We start from the raw sequence: 18,183 nt of genomic DNA, 5'->3' as shown, positions 1-18,183 counted from the left end.
TTTGTAGTCTCTTCCATGTAAGCGCTGCTGTCATCAGTTTTCATAAAAGCGATTTTTCCAAATTTTCCACTAGTAGATCTCTCAAGTGTTCCACCTCTATAGAGATAAAATGCTGGAAAACATCTTGTAAAGAAAAAAAAACATACAGTACACTACAATTTAAACCTAAAAATGTTAAAAAGCTAAAATGGCAGCTATAGAGACACAATTCAACATTCAATAACAAAGTGTTGCAACCTGCTGAGTAAAACTCAGGGGCCTATTTAAAGTGATTTAAATATAACCCCTAAGCTTTACCTATGGCCTCCTCCTCCCTTACAGCCACACCAAACACCAACCAAACTGGTACTAAGCAGGTTACAAATGGCTGTCAACTGTTTAGGCAGGTTTCGCACTGTAAATTGGTGTCAACGATGCGATGCGTCCCGCCCGTCACACCGCCAAAAAAAGGCCTTCAGGGAACACCACATTAGTACATGGTGTTCACGGCCCCTCAGGAGAAGTCCAAATATACATCCCAAATTCTGTCTATCCAGGAAAGAAGTCTTTAAACTTGGGATGACATGTCTCTCTTTTCCACCAAAAGGTCTGCATTTTTCGTGCTATATCCGATCGTGTTTTCCTCTCTTGTATTCTCTTCTATGGATGCCCTGCTGTCTTCAGTTTTCATAAAATCCATATTTTCAAAATCTTTACCTAGCGATTCTCTCAAATGTTCCACATCAATGGAGATAAAATACTGGAAAACATCTTGTAAGGAAAAAAAAACATACAGTACATACAATTTAAAAACATCAATCAATAAAAACGTTTAAACACATAAAAAATATACTTCAAGTAATTGACTAGATATCAAAGCAGTACAGTGGCATGCCATTTTTAAAGACATAATTTGTAGTCTAGAATACTTCTTATACATGTAATTAAAAAAGTGTTAAAATCTTGCCCAATTATCCGTCCCAAATTGAGTTGATCCAGGAAAGAAGTCTCTAAACTTGGGAAGCCACGTCTCTGTTTTCCACCAAAAGGTCCGCATTTTTCATGCTATATCCGATGGTGTTGTCCTCTCTTGTATTCTCTTCCATGTATGCCCTGCTTTCATCAGTTTTCATAAAAGCGATCTTTTTCCAAATCCTCACCTAGCGACTATCTCAAATGTTCCACCTCTATAGAGATAAAATGCTGGAAAACATCTTGTAAAGAAAAAAAAACATACAGTACACTACAATTTAAACCTAAAAATGTTAAAAAGCTAAAATGGCAGCTATAGAGACACAATTCAACATTCAATAACAAAGTGTTGCAACCTGCAGAGTAAAACTCAGGGGCCTATTTAAAGTGATTTAAATAAACCCCTAAGCTTTACCTATGGCCTCCTCCTCCCCTACAGCCACACCAAACACCAACCAAACTGGTACTAAGCAGGTTGCAAATGGCTTTCAACCGTTTAGGCTGGTTTCACACTGTAAATTTGTGTCAACGATGCGATGCGTCCCGCCCGTCACACCGCCAAAAAAGACCTTCAGGGAACACCACATTAGTACACGGTGTTCACGGCCCCTCAGGAGAAGTCCAAATATACATCCCAAATTCTGTCCATCCAGGAAAGAAGTCTTTAAACTTGGGATGACATGTCTCTCTTTTCCACCAAAAGGTCCGCATTTTTCGTGCTATATCTGATCGTGTTTTCCTCTCTTGTATTCTCTTCCATGGATGCCCTGCTGTCTTCAGTTTTCATAAAATCCATTTTTTCAAAATCTTTACCTAGCGATTCTCTCAAATGTTCCACATCTATGGAGATAAAATGCTGGAAAACATCTTGTAAGGAAAAAAAACATACAGTTCACTACAATTTAAAAACATCAATCAATAAAATCTTCTAAACACATAAAAAAATATACTTCAAATAATTGACAAAATATTAAAGCAGTACAGTGGCAGGACATTTTAAACACATAATTTGTAGTCTTGAATAATTCTTATACATGTAATTAAAAAAGTGTTAAAATCTTGCCCAATTATCCGTCCCAAATTGAGTCGATCCAGGAAAGAAGTCTCTAAACTTGGGAAGCCACGTCTCTGTCTTCCATAAAACGGTCTGCATTTTTCGTGCTGTATCCGATAATGTTAGCCTCTCTTTTGTAGTCTCTTCCATGTAAGCGCTGCTGTCATCAGTTTTCATAAAAGCGATTTTTCCAAATTTTCCACTAGTAGATCTCTCAAGTGTTCCACCTCTGTAGAGATAAAATGCTGGAAAACATCTTGTAAAGAAAAAAAAACATACAGCACTACAATTTAAACCTAAAAATGTTAAAAAGCTAAAATGGCAGCTATAGAGACACAATTCAACATTCAATAACAAAGTGTTGCAACCTGCAGAGTAAAACTCAGGGGCCTATTTAAAGTGATTTAAATAAACCCCTAAGCTTTACCTATGGCCTCCTCCTCCCTTACAGCCACACCAAACACCAACCAAACTGGTACTAAGCAGGTTACAAATGGCTGTCAACTGTTTAGGCAGGTTTCACACTGTAAATTGGTGTCAACGATGCGATGCGTCCCGCCCGTCACACCGCCAAAAAAAGGCCTTCAGGGAACACCACATTAGTGCATGGTGTTCACGGCCCCTCAGGAGAAGTCCAAATATACATCCCAAATTCTGTCTATCCAGGAAAGCAGTCTTTAAACTTGGGATGACATGTCTCTCTTTTCCACCAAAAGGTCTGCATTTTTCGTGCTATATCCGATCGTGTTTTCCTCTCTTGTATTCTCTTCCATGGATGCCCTGCTGTCTTCAGTTTTCATAAAATCCATATTTTCAAAATCTTTACCTAGCGATTCTCTCAAATGTTCCACATCAATGGAGATAAAATACTGGAAAACATCTTGTAAGGAAAAAAAAACATACAGTACATACAATTTAAAAACATCAATCAATAAAAACGTTTAAACACATAAAAAATATACTTCAAGTAATTGACTAGATATTAAAGCAGTACAGTGGCATGCCATTTTTAAAGACATAATTTGTAGTCTAGAATAATTCTTATACATGTAATTAAAAAAGTGTTAAAATCTTGCTCAATTATCCGTCCCAAATTGAGTTGATCCAGGAAAGAAGTCTCTAAACTTGGGAAGCCACGTCTCTGTTTTCCACCAAAAGGTCCGCAATTTTCATGCTATATCCGATGGTGTTGTCCTCTCTTGTATTCTCTTCCATGTATGCCCTGCTTTCATCAGTTTTCATAAAAGCGATCTTTTTCCAAATCCTCACCTAGCGACTATCTCAAATGTTCCACCTCTATAGAGATAAAATGCTGGAAAACATCTTGTAAAGAAAAAAAAACATACAGTACACTACAATTTAAACCTAAAAATGTTAAAAAGCTAAAATGGCAGCTATAGAGACACAATTCAACATTCAATAACAAAGTGTTGCAACCTGCAGAGTAAAACTCAGGGGCCTATTTAAAGTGATTTAAATAAACCCCTAAGCTTTACCTATGGCCTCCTCCTCCCCTACAGCCACACCAAACACCAACCAAACTGGTACTAAGCAGGTTGCAAATGGCTTTCAACCGTTTAGGCTGGTTTCACACTGTAAATTTGTGTCAACGATGCGATGTGTCCCGCCCGTCACACCGCCAAGAAAGACCTTCAGGGAACACCACATTAGTACACGGTGTTCACGGCCCCTCAGGAGAAGTCCAAATATACATCCCAAATTCTGTCCATCCAGGAAAGAAGTCTTTAAACTTGGGATGACATGTCTCTCTTTTCCACCAAAAGGTCCGCATTTTTCGTGCTATATCTGATCGTGTTTTCCTCTCTTGTATTCTCTTCCATGGATGCCCTGCTGTCTTCAGTTTTCATAAAATCCATTTTTTCGAAATCTTTACCTAGCGATTCTCTCAAATGTTCCACATCTATGGAGATAAAATGCTGGAAAACATCTTGTAAGGAAAAAAAAACATACAGTTCACTACAATTTAAAAACATCAATCAATAAAATCTTCTAAACGCATAAAAAAATATACTTCAAATAATTGACAAAATATTAAAGCAGTACAGTGGCATGACATTTTAAACACATAATTTGTAGTGTATAATAATTCTTATACATGTAATTAAAAAAGTGTTAAAATCTTGCCCAATTATCCGTCCCAAATTGAGTCGATCCAGGAAAGAAGTCTCTAAACTTGGGAAGCCACGTCTCTGTTTTCCATAAAACGGTCTGCATTTTTCGTGCTGTATCCGATAATGTTAGCCTCTCTTTTGTAGTCTCTTCCATGTAAGCGCTGCTGTCATCAGTTTTCATAAAAGCGATTTTTCCAAATTTTCACCTAGTAGATCTCTCAAGTGTTCCACCTCTATAGAGATAAAATGCTGGAAAACATCTTGTAAAGAAAAAAAAACATACAGTACACTACAATTTAAACCTAAAAATGTTAAAAAGCTAAAATGGCAGCTATAGAGACACAATTCAACATTCAATAACAAAGTGTTGCAACCTGCAGAGTAAAACTCAGGGGCCTATTTAAAGTGATTTAAATAAACCCCTAAGCTTTACCTCCTACCTCCTCCTCCCCTACAGCCACACCAAACACCAACCAAACTGGTACTAAGCAGGTTGCAAATGGCTTTCAACCGTTTAGGCTGGTTTCACACTGTAAATTTGTGTCAACGATGCGATGCGTCCCGCCCGTCACACCACCAAGAAAGACCTTCAGGGAACACCACATTAGTACACGGTGTTCACGGCCCCTCAGGAGAAGTCCAAATATACATCCCAAATTCTGTCCATCCAGGAAAGAAGTCTTTAAACTTGGGATGACATGTCTCTCTTTTCCACCAAAAGCTCCGCATTTTTCGTGCTATATCTGATCGTGTTTTCCTCTCTTGTATTCTCTTCCATGGATGCCCTGCTGTCTTCAGTTTTCATAAAATCCATTTTTTCAAAATCTTTACCTAGCGATTCTCTCAAATGTTCCACATCTATGGAGATAAAATGCTGGAAAACATCTTGTAAGGAAAAAAACACACAGTTCACTACAATTTAAAAACATCAATCAATAAAATCTTCTAAACACATAAAAAAATATACTTCAAATAATTGACAAAATATTAAAGCAGCACAGTGGCATGACATTTTAAACACATAATTTGTAGTCTAGAATAATTCTTATACATGTAATTAAAAAAGTGTTAAAATCTTGCCCAATTATCCGTCCCAAATTGAGTCGATCCAGGAAAGAAGTCTCTAAACTTGGGAAGCCACGTCTCTGTTTTCCACCAAAAGGTCTGCATTTTTCGTGCTGTATCCGATAATGTTAGCCTCTCTTTTGTAGTCTCTTCCATGTAAGCGCTGCTGTCATCAGTTTTCATAAAAGCGATTTTTCCAAATTTTCCACTAGTAGATCTCTCAAGTGTTCCACCTCTATAGAGATAAAATGCTGGAAAACATCTTGTAAAGAAAAAAAAAAACATACAGTACACTACAATTTAAACCTAAAAATGTTAAAAAGCTAAAATGGCAGCTATAGAGACACAATTCAACATTCAATAACAAAGTGTTGCAACCAGCAGAGTAAAACTCAGGGGCCTATTTAAAGTGATTTAAATAAACCCCTAAGCTTTACCTATGGCCTCCTCCTCCCTTACAGCCACACCAAACACCAACCAAACTGGTACTAAGCAGGTTACAAATGACTGTCAACTGTTTAGGCAGGTTTCACACTGTAAATTGGTGTCAACGATGCGATGCGTCCCGCCCGTCACACCGCCAAAAAAAGGCCTTCAGGGAACACCACATTAGTACACGGTGTTCACGGCCCCTCAGGAGAAGTCCAAATATACATCCCAAATTCTGTCTATCCAGGAAAGAAGTCTTTAAACTTGGGATGACATGTCTCTCTTTTCCACCAAAAGGTCTGCATTTTTCGTGCTATATCCGATCGTGTTTTCCTCTCTTGTATTCTCTTCCATGGATGCCCTGCTGTCTTCAGTTTTCATAAAATCCATATTTTCAAAATCTTTACCTAGCGATTCTCTCAAATGTTCCACATCAATGGAGATAAAATACTGGAAAACATCTTGTAAGAAAAAAAAAAACATACAGTACATACAATTTAAAAACATCAATCAATAAAAACGTTTAAACACATAAAAAATATACTTCAAGTAATTGACTAGATATTAAAGCAGTACAGTGGCATGCCATTTTTAAAGACATAATTTGTAGTCTAGAATAATTCTTATACATGTAATTAAAAAAGTGTTAAAATCTTGCCCAATTATCCGTCCCAAATTGAGTCGATCCAGGAAAGAAGTCTCTAAACTTGGGAAGCCACGTCTCTGTTTTCCACCAAAAGGTCCGCAATTTTCATGCTATATCCGATGGTGTTGTCCTCTCTTGTATTCTCTTCCATGTATGCCCTGCTTTCATCAGTTTTCATAAAAGCGATCTTTTTCCAAATCCTCACCTAGCGACTATCTCAAATGTTCCACCTCTATAGAGATAAAATGCTGGAAAACATCTTGTAAAGAAAAAAAAACATACAGTACACTACAATTTAAACCTAAAAATGTTAAAAAGCTAAAATGGCAGCTATAGAGACACAATTCAACATTCAATAACAAAGTGTTGCAACCTGCAGAGTAAAACTCAGGGGCCTATTTAAAGTGATTTAAATAAACCCCTAAGCTTTACCTATGGCCTCCTCCTCCCCTACAGCCACACCAAACACCAACCAAACTGGTACTAAGCAGGTTGCAAATGGCTTTCAACCGTTTAGGCTGGTTTCACACTGTAAATTTGTGTCAACGATGCGATGCGTCCCGCCCGTCACACCGCCAAAAAAGACCTTCAGGGAACACCACATTAGTACACGGTGTTCACGGCCCCTCAGGAGAAGTCCAAATATACATCCCAAATTCTGTCCATCCAGGAAAGAAGTCTTTAAACTTGGGATGACATGTCTCTCTTTTCCACCAAAAGGTCCGCATTTTTCGTGCTATATCTGATCGTGTTTTCCTCTCTTGTATTCTCTTCCATGGATGCCCTGCTGTCTTCAGTTTTCATAAAATCCATTTTTTCAAAATCTTTACCTAGCGATTCTCTCAAATGTTCCACATCTATGGAGATAAAATGCTGGAAAACATCTTGTAAGGAAAAAAAACATACAGTTCACTACAATTTAAAAACATCAATCAATAAAATCTTCTAAACACATAAAAAAATATACTTCAAATAATTGACAAAATATTAAAGCAGTACAGTGGCAGGACATTTTAAACACATAATTTGTAGTCTTGAATAATTCTTATACATGTAATTAAAAAAGTGTTAAAATCTTGCCCAATTATCCGTCCCAAATTGAGTCGATCCAGGAAAGAAGTCTCTAAACTTGGGAAGCCACGTCTCTGTCTTCCATAAAACGGTCTGCATTTTTCGTGCTGTATCCGATAATGTTAGCCTCTCTTTTGTAGTCTCTTCCATGTAAGCGCTGCTGTCATCAGTTTTCATAAAAGCGATTTTTCCAAATTTTCCACTAGTAGATCTCTCAAGTGTTCCACCTCTGTAGAGATAAAATGCTGGAAAACATCTTGTAAAGAAAAAAAAACATACAGCACTACAATTTAAACCTAAAAATGTTAAAAAGCTAAAATGGCAGCTATAGAGACACAATTCAACATTCAATAACAAAGTGTTGCAACCTGCAGAGTAAAACTCAGGGGCCTATTTAAAGTGATTTAAATAAACCCCTAAGCTTTACCTATGGCCTCCTCCTCCCTTACAGCCACACCAAACACCAACCAAACTGGTACTAAGCAGGTTACAAATGGCTGTCAACTGTTTAGGCAGGTTTCACACTGTAAATTGGTGTCAACGATGCGATGCGTCCCGCCCGTCACACCGCCAAAAAAAGGCCTTCAGGGAACACCACATTAGTGCATGGTGTTCACGGCCCCTCAGGAGAAGTCCAAATATACATCCCAAATTCTGTCTATCCAGGAAAGCAGTCTTTAAACTTGGGATGACATGTCTCTCTTTTCCACCAAAAGGTCTGCATTTTTCGTGCTATATCCGATCGTGTTTTCCTCTCTTGTATTCTCTTCCATGGATGCCCTGCTGTCTTCAGTTTTCATAAAATCCATATTTTCAAAATCTTTACCTAGCGATTCTCTCAAATGTTCCACATCAATGGAGATAAAATACTGGAAAACATCTTGTAAGGAAAAAAAAACATACAGTACATACAATTTAAAAACATCAATCAATAAAAACGTTTAAACACATAAAAAATATACTTCAAGTAATTGACTAGATATTAAAGCAGTACAGTGGCATGCCATTTTTAAAGACATAATTTGTAGTCTAGAATAATTCTTATACATGTAATTAAAAAAGTGTTAAAATCTTGCTCAATTATCCGTCCCAAATTGAGTCGATCCAGGAAAGAAGTCTCTAAACTTGGGAAGCCACGTCTCTGTTTTCCACCAAAAGGTCCGCAATTTTCATGCTATATCCGATGGTGTTGTCCTCTCTTGTATTCTCTTCCATGTATGCCCTGCTTTCATCAGTTTTCATAAAAGCAATCTTTTTCCAAATCCTCACCTAGCGACTATCTCAAATATTCCACCTCTATAGAGATAAAATGCTGGAAAACATCTTGTAAAGAAAAAAAAACATACAGTACACTACAATTTAAACCTAAAAATGTTAAAAAGCTAAAATAGCAGCTATAGAGACACAATTCAACATTCAATAACAAAGTGTTGCAACCTGCAGAGTAAAACTCAGGGGCCTATTTAAAGTGATTTAAATAAACCCCTAAGCTTTACCTATGGCCTCCTCCTCCCCTACAGCCACACCAAACACCAACCAAACTGGTACTAAGCAGGTTGCAAATGGCTTTCAACCGTTTAGGCTGGTTTCACACTGTAAATTTGTGTCAACGATGCGATGCGTCCCACCCGTCACACCGCCAAAAAAGACCTTCAGGGAACACCACATTAGTACACGGTGTTCACGGCCCCTCAGGAGAAGTCCAAATATACATCCCAAATTCTGTCCATCCAGGAAAGAAGTCTTTAAACTTGGAATGACATGTCTCTCTTTTCCACCAAAAGCTCCGCATTTTTCGTGCTATATTTGATCGTGTTTTCCTCTCTTGTATTCTCTTCCATGGATGCCCTGCTGTCTTCAGTTTTCATAAAATCCATTTTTTCAAAATCTTTACCTAGCGATTCTCTCAAATGTTCCACATCTATGGAGATAAAATGCTGGAAAACATCTTGTAAGGAAAAAAAACATACAGTTCACTACAATTTAAAAACATCAATCAATAAAATCTTCTAAACACATAAAAAAATATACTTCAAATAATTGACAAAATATTAAAGCAGTACAGTGGCATGACATTTTAAACACATAATTTGTAGTCTAGAATAATTCTTATACATGTAATTAAAAAAGTGTTAAAATCTTGCCCAATTATCCGTCCCAAATTGAGTCGATCCAGGAAAGAAGTCTCTAAACTTGGGAAGCCACGTCTCTGTTTTCCATAAAACGGTCTGCATTTTTCGTGCTGTATCCGATAATGTTAGCCTCTCTTTTGTAGTCTCTTCCATGTAAGCGCTGCTGTCATCAGTTTTCATAAAAGCGATTTTTCCAAATTTTCACCTAGTAGATCTCTCAAGTGTTCCACCTCTATAGAGATAAAATGCTGGAAAACATCTTGTAAAGAAAAAAAAACATACAGTACACTACAATTTAAACCTAAAAATGATAAAAAGCTAAAATGGCAGCTATAGAGACACAATTCAACATTCAATAACAAAGTGTTGCAACCTGCAGAGTAAAACTCAGGGGCCTATTTAAAGTGATTTAAATAAACCCCTAAGCTTTACCTCCTACCTCCTCCTCCCCTACAGCCACACCAAACACCAACCAAACTGGTACTAAGCAGGTTGCAAATGGCTTTCAACCGTTTAGGCTGGTTTCACACTGTAAATTTGTGTCAACGATGCGATGCGTCCCGCCCGTCACACCGCCAAGAAAGACCTTCAGGGAACACCACATTAGTACACGGTGTTCACGGCCCCTCAGGAGAAGTCCAAATATACATCCCAAATTCTGTCCATCCAGGAAAGAAGTCTTTAAACTTGGGATGACATGTCTCTCTTTTCCACCAAAAGGTCTGCATTTTTCGTGCTATATCCGATCGTGTTTTCCTCTCTTGTATTCTCTTCCATGGATGCCCTGCTGTCTTCAGTTTTCATAAAATCCATATTTTCAAAATCTTTACCTAGCGATTCTCTCAAATGTTCCACATCAATGGAGATAAAATACTGGAAAACATCTTGTAAGGAAAAAAAAACATACAGTACATACAATTTAAAAACATCAATCAATAAAAACGTTTAAACACATAAAAAATATACTTCAAGTAATTGACTAGATATTAAAGCAGTACAGTGGCATGCCATTTTTAAAGACATAATTTGTAGTCTAGAATAATTCTTATACATGTAATTAAAAAAGTGTTAAAATCTTGCCCAATTATCCGTCCCAAATTGAGTTGATCCAGGAAAGAAGTCTCTAAACTTGGGAAGCCACGTCTCTGTTTTCCACCAAAAGGTCCGCAATTTTCATGCTATATCCGATGGTGTTGTCCTCTCTTGTATTCTCTTCCATGTATGCCCTGCTTTCATCAGTTTTCATAAAAGCGATCTTTTTCCAAATCCTCACCTAGCGACTATCTCAAATGTTCCACCTCTATAGAGATAAAATGCTGGAAAACATCTTGTAAAGAAAAAAAAACATACAGTACACTACAATTTAAACCTAAAAATGTTAAAAAGCTAAAATGGCAGCTATAGAGACACAATTCAACATTCAATAACAAAGTGTTGCAACCTGCAGAGTAAAACTCAGGGGCCTATTTAAAGTGATTTAAATAAACCCCTAAGCTTTACCTATGGCCTCCTCCTCCCCTACAGCCACACCAAACACCAACCAAACTGGTACTAAGCAGGTTGCAAATGGCTTTCAACCGTTTAGGCTGGTTTCACACTGTAAATTTGTGTCAACGATGTGATGTGTCCCGCCCGTCACACCGCCAAGAAAGACCTTCAGGGAACACCACATTAGTACACGGTGTTCACGGCCCCTCAGGAGAAGTCCAAATATACATCCCAAATTCTGTCCATCCAGGAAAGAAGTCTTTAAACTTGGGATGACATGTCTCTCTTTTCCACCAAAAGGTCCGCATTTTTCGTGCTATATCTGATCGTGTTTTCCTCTCTTGTATTCTCTTCCATGGATGCCCTGCTGTCTTCAGTTTTCATAAAATCCATTTTTTCGAAATCTTTACCTAGCGATTCTCTCAAATGTTCCACATCTATGGAGATAAAATGCTGGAAAACATCTTGTAAGGAAAAAAAAACATACAGTTCACTACAATTTAAAAACATCAATCAATAAAATCTTCTAAACGCATAAAAAAATATACTTCAAATAATTGACAAAATATTAAAGCAGTACAGTGGCATGACATTTTAAACACATAATTTGTAGTGTATAATAATTCTTATACATGTAATTAAAAAAGTGTTAAAATCTTGCCCAATTATCCGTCCCAAATTGAGTCGATCCAGGAAAGAAGTCTCTAAACTTGGGAAGCCACGTCTCTGTTTTCCATAAAACGGTCTGCATTTTTCGTGCTGTATCCGATAATGTTAGCCTCTCTTTTGTAGTCTCTTCCATGTAAGCGCTGCTGTCATCAGTTTTCATAAAAGCGATTTTTCCAAATTTTCACCTAGTAGATCTCTCAAGTGTTCCACCTCTATAGAGATAAAATGCTGGAAAACATCTTGTAAAGAAAAAAAAACATACAGTACACTACAATTTAAACCTAAAAATGTTAAAAAGCTAAAATGGCAGCTATAGAGACACAATTCAACATTCAATAACAAAGTGTTGCAACCTGCAGAGTAAAACTCAGGGGCCTATTTAAAGTGATTTAAATAAACCCCTAAGCTTTACCTCCTACCTCCTCCTCCCCTACAGCCACACCAAACACCAACCAAACTGGTACTAAGCAGGTTGCAAATGGCTTTCAACCGTTTAGGCTGGTTTCACACTGTAAATTTGTGTCAACGATGCGATGCGTCCCGCCCGTCACACCACCAAGAAAGACCTTCAGGGAACACCACATTAGTACACGGTGTTCACGGCCCCTCAGGAGAAGTCCAAATATACATCCCAAATTCTGTCCATCCAGGAAAGAAGTCTTTAAACTTGGGATGACATGTCTCTCTTTTCCACCAAAAGCTCCGCATTTTTCGTGCTATATCTGATCGTGTTTTCCTCTCTTGTATTCTCTTCCATGGATGCCCTGCTGTCTTCAGTTTTCATAAAATCCATTTTTTCAAAATCTTTACCTAGCGATTCTCTCAAATGTTCCACATCTATGGAGATAAAATGCTGGAAAACATCTTGTAAGGAAAAAAACACACAGTTCACTACAATTTAAAAACATCAATCAATAAAATCTTCTAAACACATAAAAAAATATACTTCAAATAATTGACAAAATATTAAAGCAGCACAGTGGCATGACATTTTAAACACATAATTTGTAGTCTAGAATAATTCTTATACATGTAATTAAAAAAGTGTTAAAATCTTGCCCAATTATCCGTCCCAAATTGAGTCGATCCAGGAAAGAAGTCTCTAAACTTGGGAAGCCACGTCTCTGTTTTCCACCAAAAGGTCTGCATTTTTCGTGCTGTATCCGATAATGTTAGCCTCTCTTTTGTAGTCTCTTCCATGTAAGCGCTGCTGTCATCAGTTTTCATAAAAGCGATTTTTCCAAATTTTCCACTAGTAGATCTCTCAAGTGTTCCACCTCTATAGAGATAAAATGCTGGAAAACATCTTGTAAAGAAAAAAAAAAACATACAGTACACTACAATTTAAACCTAAAAATGTTAAAAAGCTAAAATGGCAGCTATAGAGACACAATTCAACATTCAATAACAAAGTGTTGCAACCTGCAGAGTAAAACTCAGGGGCCTATTTAAAGTGATTTAAATAAACCCCTAAGCTTTACCTATGGCCTCCTCCTCCCTTACAGCCACACCAAACACCAACCAAACTGGTACTAAGCAGGTTACAAATGACTGTCAACTGTTTAGGCAGGTTTCACACTGTAAATTGGTGTCAACGATGCGATGCGTCCCGCCCGTCACACCGCCAAAAAAAGGCCTTCAGGGAACACCACATTAGTACACGGTGTTCACGGCCCCTCAGGAGAAGTCCAAATATACATCCCAAATTCTGTCTATCCAGGAAAGAAGTCTTTAAACTTGGGATGACATGTCTCTCTTTTCCACCAAAAGGTCTGCATTTTTCGTGCTATATCCGATCGTGTTTTCCTCTCTTGTATTCTCTTCCATGGATGCCCTGCTGTCTTCAGTTTTCATAAAATCCATATTTTCAAAATCTTTACCTAGCGATTCTCTCAAATGTTCCACATCAATGGAGATAAAATACTGGAAAACATCTTGTAAGAAAAAAAAAAACATACAGTACATACAATTTAAAAACATCAATCAATAAAAACGTTTAAACACATAAAAAATATACTTCAAGTAATTGACTAGATATTAAAGCAGTACAGTGGCATGCCATTTTTAAAGACATAATTTGTAGTCTAGAATAATTCTTATACATGTAATTAAAAAAGTGTTAAAATCTTGCCCAATTATCCGTCCCAAATTGAGTCGATCCAGGAAAGAAGTCTCTAAACTTGGGAAGCCACGTCTCTGTTTTCCACCAAAAGGTCCGCAATTTTCATGCTATATCCGATGGTGTTGTCCTCTCTTGTATTCTCTTCCATGTATGCCCTGCTTTCATCAGTTTTCATAAAAGCGATCTTTTTCCAAATCCTCACCTAGCGACTATCTCAAATGTTCCACATCTATGGAGATAACATGCTGGGAAACATCTTGTAAGGAAAAGACAAATATACAGTACACTACAATTTAAAAACATCAATCATATAAACCTTCTAAACACATAAAAAATATACTTCAAGAAATTGACAAGATAATAAAGGAGTACAGTGGCATGACATTTTTAAACACATCATTTGCAGTCTAGAATATTTCTTATACATGTAATTAAAAAAGTGTTAAAATCTTGGCCAATTATCTGTCCCAAATTGAGTCGATCCAGGAAAGAAGTCTCTAAACTTGGGATGACATGTCTCTCTTTTCCTCCAAAAGGTCCGCAATTTTCGTGCTATATCCGATGGTGTTGTCCTTTCTTCTATTCTCTTCCATGCATGCACTGCTGTCATCAGTTTTCATAAAAGTGATTTTTCCAAATGTTCACCTACTAAATTTCAGGGAACACCGCGTTAGTACACGGTGTTTACGACCCCTTTAGGAGAAGTCCAAATATCCATCCCAAATTCTGTCCATCCATGAAAAAAAGTCTCTTAACCTGGGATGACATTTCTCTCTTTTCCTCCAAAAGGTCCGCATTTTTCATGTTATATCCGATGTTGTTGTCCTCTCTTGTATTCTTTACTATGCATGCGCTGCTATCACCAGTTTTCATAAAAGCGATTTTTTCCCAAATCTTCACCTTGCAAATTTCAGGGAATACCGCGTTAGTACTAGGTGTTCACGACCCCTTTAGAAGTCCAAATATCCATCCCAAATCCTGTCTAGCTAGGTAAGAAGTCTCTAAACTTTGGATGACATGTGTTTTTTTTCCACCAAAAGGTCCGCAGTTTTCGTGCTGTATCCGATGGTGTTATCCTCTCTTTTGTAGTGTCTTTCATGTAAGCGCTGCTGTCATCAGTTTTCATAAAAGCGATTTTTCCAAATTTTCACCTAGTGGATGTTTAAAATGTTCCACATCTAAGGAGAAAATATGCTGCAAAACATTTTGTACAGAAAAAAAAGGCATACAGTATACTACAACTTAAGGAAAAAAAATGTTAAAACGATAAAATGGCAGCTATAGAGACACAATTCAATAACAAAGTGTTGCAGTGTCACGATTGTGGAACTTTCTCCGTGATCAGCGCACAACGCGTGCGCTGACATGGCGGAAATCCTCCACAAGCGTATATTTGCAGGCACCCAGCAAAAGGTGCTACGCACCTGTAGAGGGAAATTCCTGTCGGCAGATGGCGCTGGGGAGTGCAGAGGAACCAATCCTCTGTACCTCCACAAGTGCCAGACAGGAATTGTACGAAGCGCAGAACGCAATCGCAAGAGAGGCGATTGCGAATGAGATTGAGCAAAGGGATAGGTTGTATGTGTGTGCGCCAATCCAGTCGCCACCCCGCGACCGCACACACACACAACAACAGATACGAAATAGGAACGCGATCGCGAGAGGTGCGATCGCCAGACATGACACAAGGCAGAACAGAATAGAATACGAGGGTAGCAAAGGCACAGCAAATACAATAAGGAGATACGGAAAATAACAACCGCTAGCTAACCGTGAACACCGCACTCATTCGCAACAGTGCACGCGGTTATGCGCGATCTCCACGTGGTAAGCACAATAGAGACAAGCACGCCTAACTAACCATAAACAGACAAACATAAAACAGAGGATGCGAGCGCTTGCTTAACGGTTACCTCACCGAGCCTGCAGCAAGCGTAGCGGACAAGACAGACACACGAAAAACAGGAACTAGGCAGAAAGGATCCACCGCTCTTCCGCCAGAGCAAGTGTGATCCAAGCAGGAACACAGATCAGAAAGATCCACAGCCGCTAGCGGCTAGTGCGATCTAAACAAGACAGATCAGATGAGGTAGCTGGTAGCAAACGCTGCTCCAGCTTACACTCCAGGAACTAGATCAGAAGGATCCACAGCCGCTACCGCTAGAGGCCAGTGCGATCCAAACAAGACAGAACAGAAGGATCCCCAGCGCTAGCAAAAAGTAGCTAGCGCGATCCCATGAGACAGAACAGAAGGATCCCCAGCGCTAGCAAAAAGTAGCTAGCGCGATCCCAGAAGACAGAACAGAAGAGATAGCTGGTAGCAACCGCTGCACCAGCTATACTCCAAGAACAGAGATCAGAACCATTTCCTGTCAACCACCATAGGGACAGGACAATGGCAAACAGGCAAGACAAGACAGAACAGGCAATACAGATAATACAACCTGACTGGGCTAGCAGGGGAGCCTAAAGCAACCCCCAGGAATTAACTATACTAGATAGCAATGGCTGACACTCCAGCAGTGTCCATCAGGAACAGAGCATGGAAGGGAAATGTCCAGCAAAGCATTCTGGGAAACATAAAGCTCTTATAGTGCCAGTCATCAAAGAAGGCAGGTAGGGGATTTGCATAACGAATGTATGCAAATTCCCCAGCAAGAGAACAGACCAGAAACTTGCAATGGAAAGACAGGTCTCTGTTCCAGAGACCTGCAGCCCACAGACTAGAGGAATGGACAAACAGCTGTCTGCCTGTGCAGCCAGCTGAGCGGATCATCACATGCAGCCTGCAGAGTAAAACTCAGGGGCATATTTAAAGTGATTTAAATATACCCCTAGGCTTTACCTATGGCCTCCTCTACAGCCACATCAAACACCAACTAAACTGTTATTAAGCAGGATACATATGGCTGTCAACCGTTTAGGCTGGTTTCACACTGTAAGGGCTAGTTCACATCTAGGACGTTTTTTGTTTTTTTTAAACGCCCACGAATTTTAAAATCACCCTAAAAGAGCTTGATGAGAGAGTTCACATTTGAGCGGTTCATTTCTGATCCGCTCAGTCAGCAAAGCACTGCCTGTACCATTTTCTGAGACTTTTTGCTCAATAGAAGGTAATCGCAAAGCGCTTGAAAAGTGCTTTGTATAGCAATTACCCCAGTGCTTTCTTGAATAAATACATTGTATTTATTCATTACCGGGTGAAAGAGTTCATTTCCTGACTGACGTCAGGGGGTGAAAAAAATGAATCGCTCTGCAAAAGCGCTTAAAAAAGCGCTTTTCTAAGTGCAAAGCACAGGGAAAAGAGGAGGAAAAAACTCTTTATATAACACTCAGCGCTTGTGATAGCACTGGCGATTTATGATGTGAACAAAGCCTAAATTGGCATCAGCAATTCATCCCGCCAGTCACACCGCCAAAAAAGGCTTCCATATTTATTAACTTTTAAACAATACCTGTTGCCTGGTAGCCCTGCTGATCTATTTGGATGCAGTGGTGTTTGAATCACACTAGAAACAAGCATGCAGCTAATCGTGTCAGATCGTACAATATTGTCAGAAACACCTGGGCCTCGATTCACAAAAGCGTGCTAACTTAGTTAGCACGCCTAAAAGCTTTGGGCATGCTAACTACAGTGCAAAGTAGTTTGCAGTTTCACTTGCAGCTTTTACTCATCACGCGCAAAGTTTAGCGCCGCTTGGTGCGCCCAGCACGTTGCACCGGGTGCGCCGTAAAGGCGCACCCGGTGCGACTATAACGTCGTACTGGGTTCGCCCGATTTGGCGCAACATTCCGTGTGCACCAAGCGGTGCTAAACTTTGCGCGCGCTACCTTAGCGCGCGAAGCTTAGCGTGACCTAAAGCCCTTTAGGCGTGCTAAGGGCCTTTTCACAAGCGTGCTAACACTTAGCTCGCTTTTGTGAATCAAGCCCCTGATCTGCATATGCTTTTTCAGGGTCTATGGCTAAAAGTATTAGAGGCAGAGGATCAGCAGGATAGTCAGGCAACTGGTATTGCTTAAAGAGAACCTGAACTGAAAACAAAAAGTCAAAATAATCATATACAGGTCATACTTACCTCCTGTGTAGTCTACTCCTCAATCTCTTTCTCCTCTCCTGCGTCCTGTTTGTCCGCTGTAATTCTCAGTCCTCCATTTTAAAAATGGTCATTACCCCATAACAGCTTCCTGGTCAGCACACTGTTAAACTGTAATATCACCCACTTGAGCCATAGGGAAACATGGACATTACCTTTCACAGTCAGTTGTAACTGACAGCTGCTGATATATAACTGACAGCAACTGGTATATTTCAGTTCTGACAAAATATTGTCAGAACTGGAAGGGATCACTGTAAGAAGAAGATGGTGAGCTTCTGAGAGGAACTGATGGTGAGGTTAGTATGTAATATCAATTTGAAGCTACTT

Source organism: Hyperolius riggenbachi, chromosome 4 (genome assembly GCF_040937935.1).
Source record: "Hyperolius riggenbachi isolate aHypRig1 chromosome 4, aHypRig1.pri, whole genome shotgun sequence".
Taxonomy (NCBI): domain Eukaryota; kingdom Metazoa; phylum Chordata; class Amphibia; order Anura; family Hyperoliidae; genus Hyperolius; species Hyperolius riggenbachi.
This window is presented reverse-complemented; position numbering follows the sequence as displayed.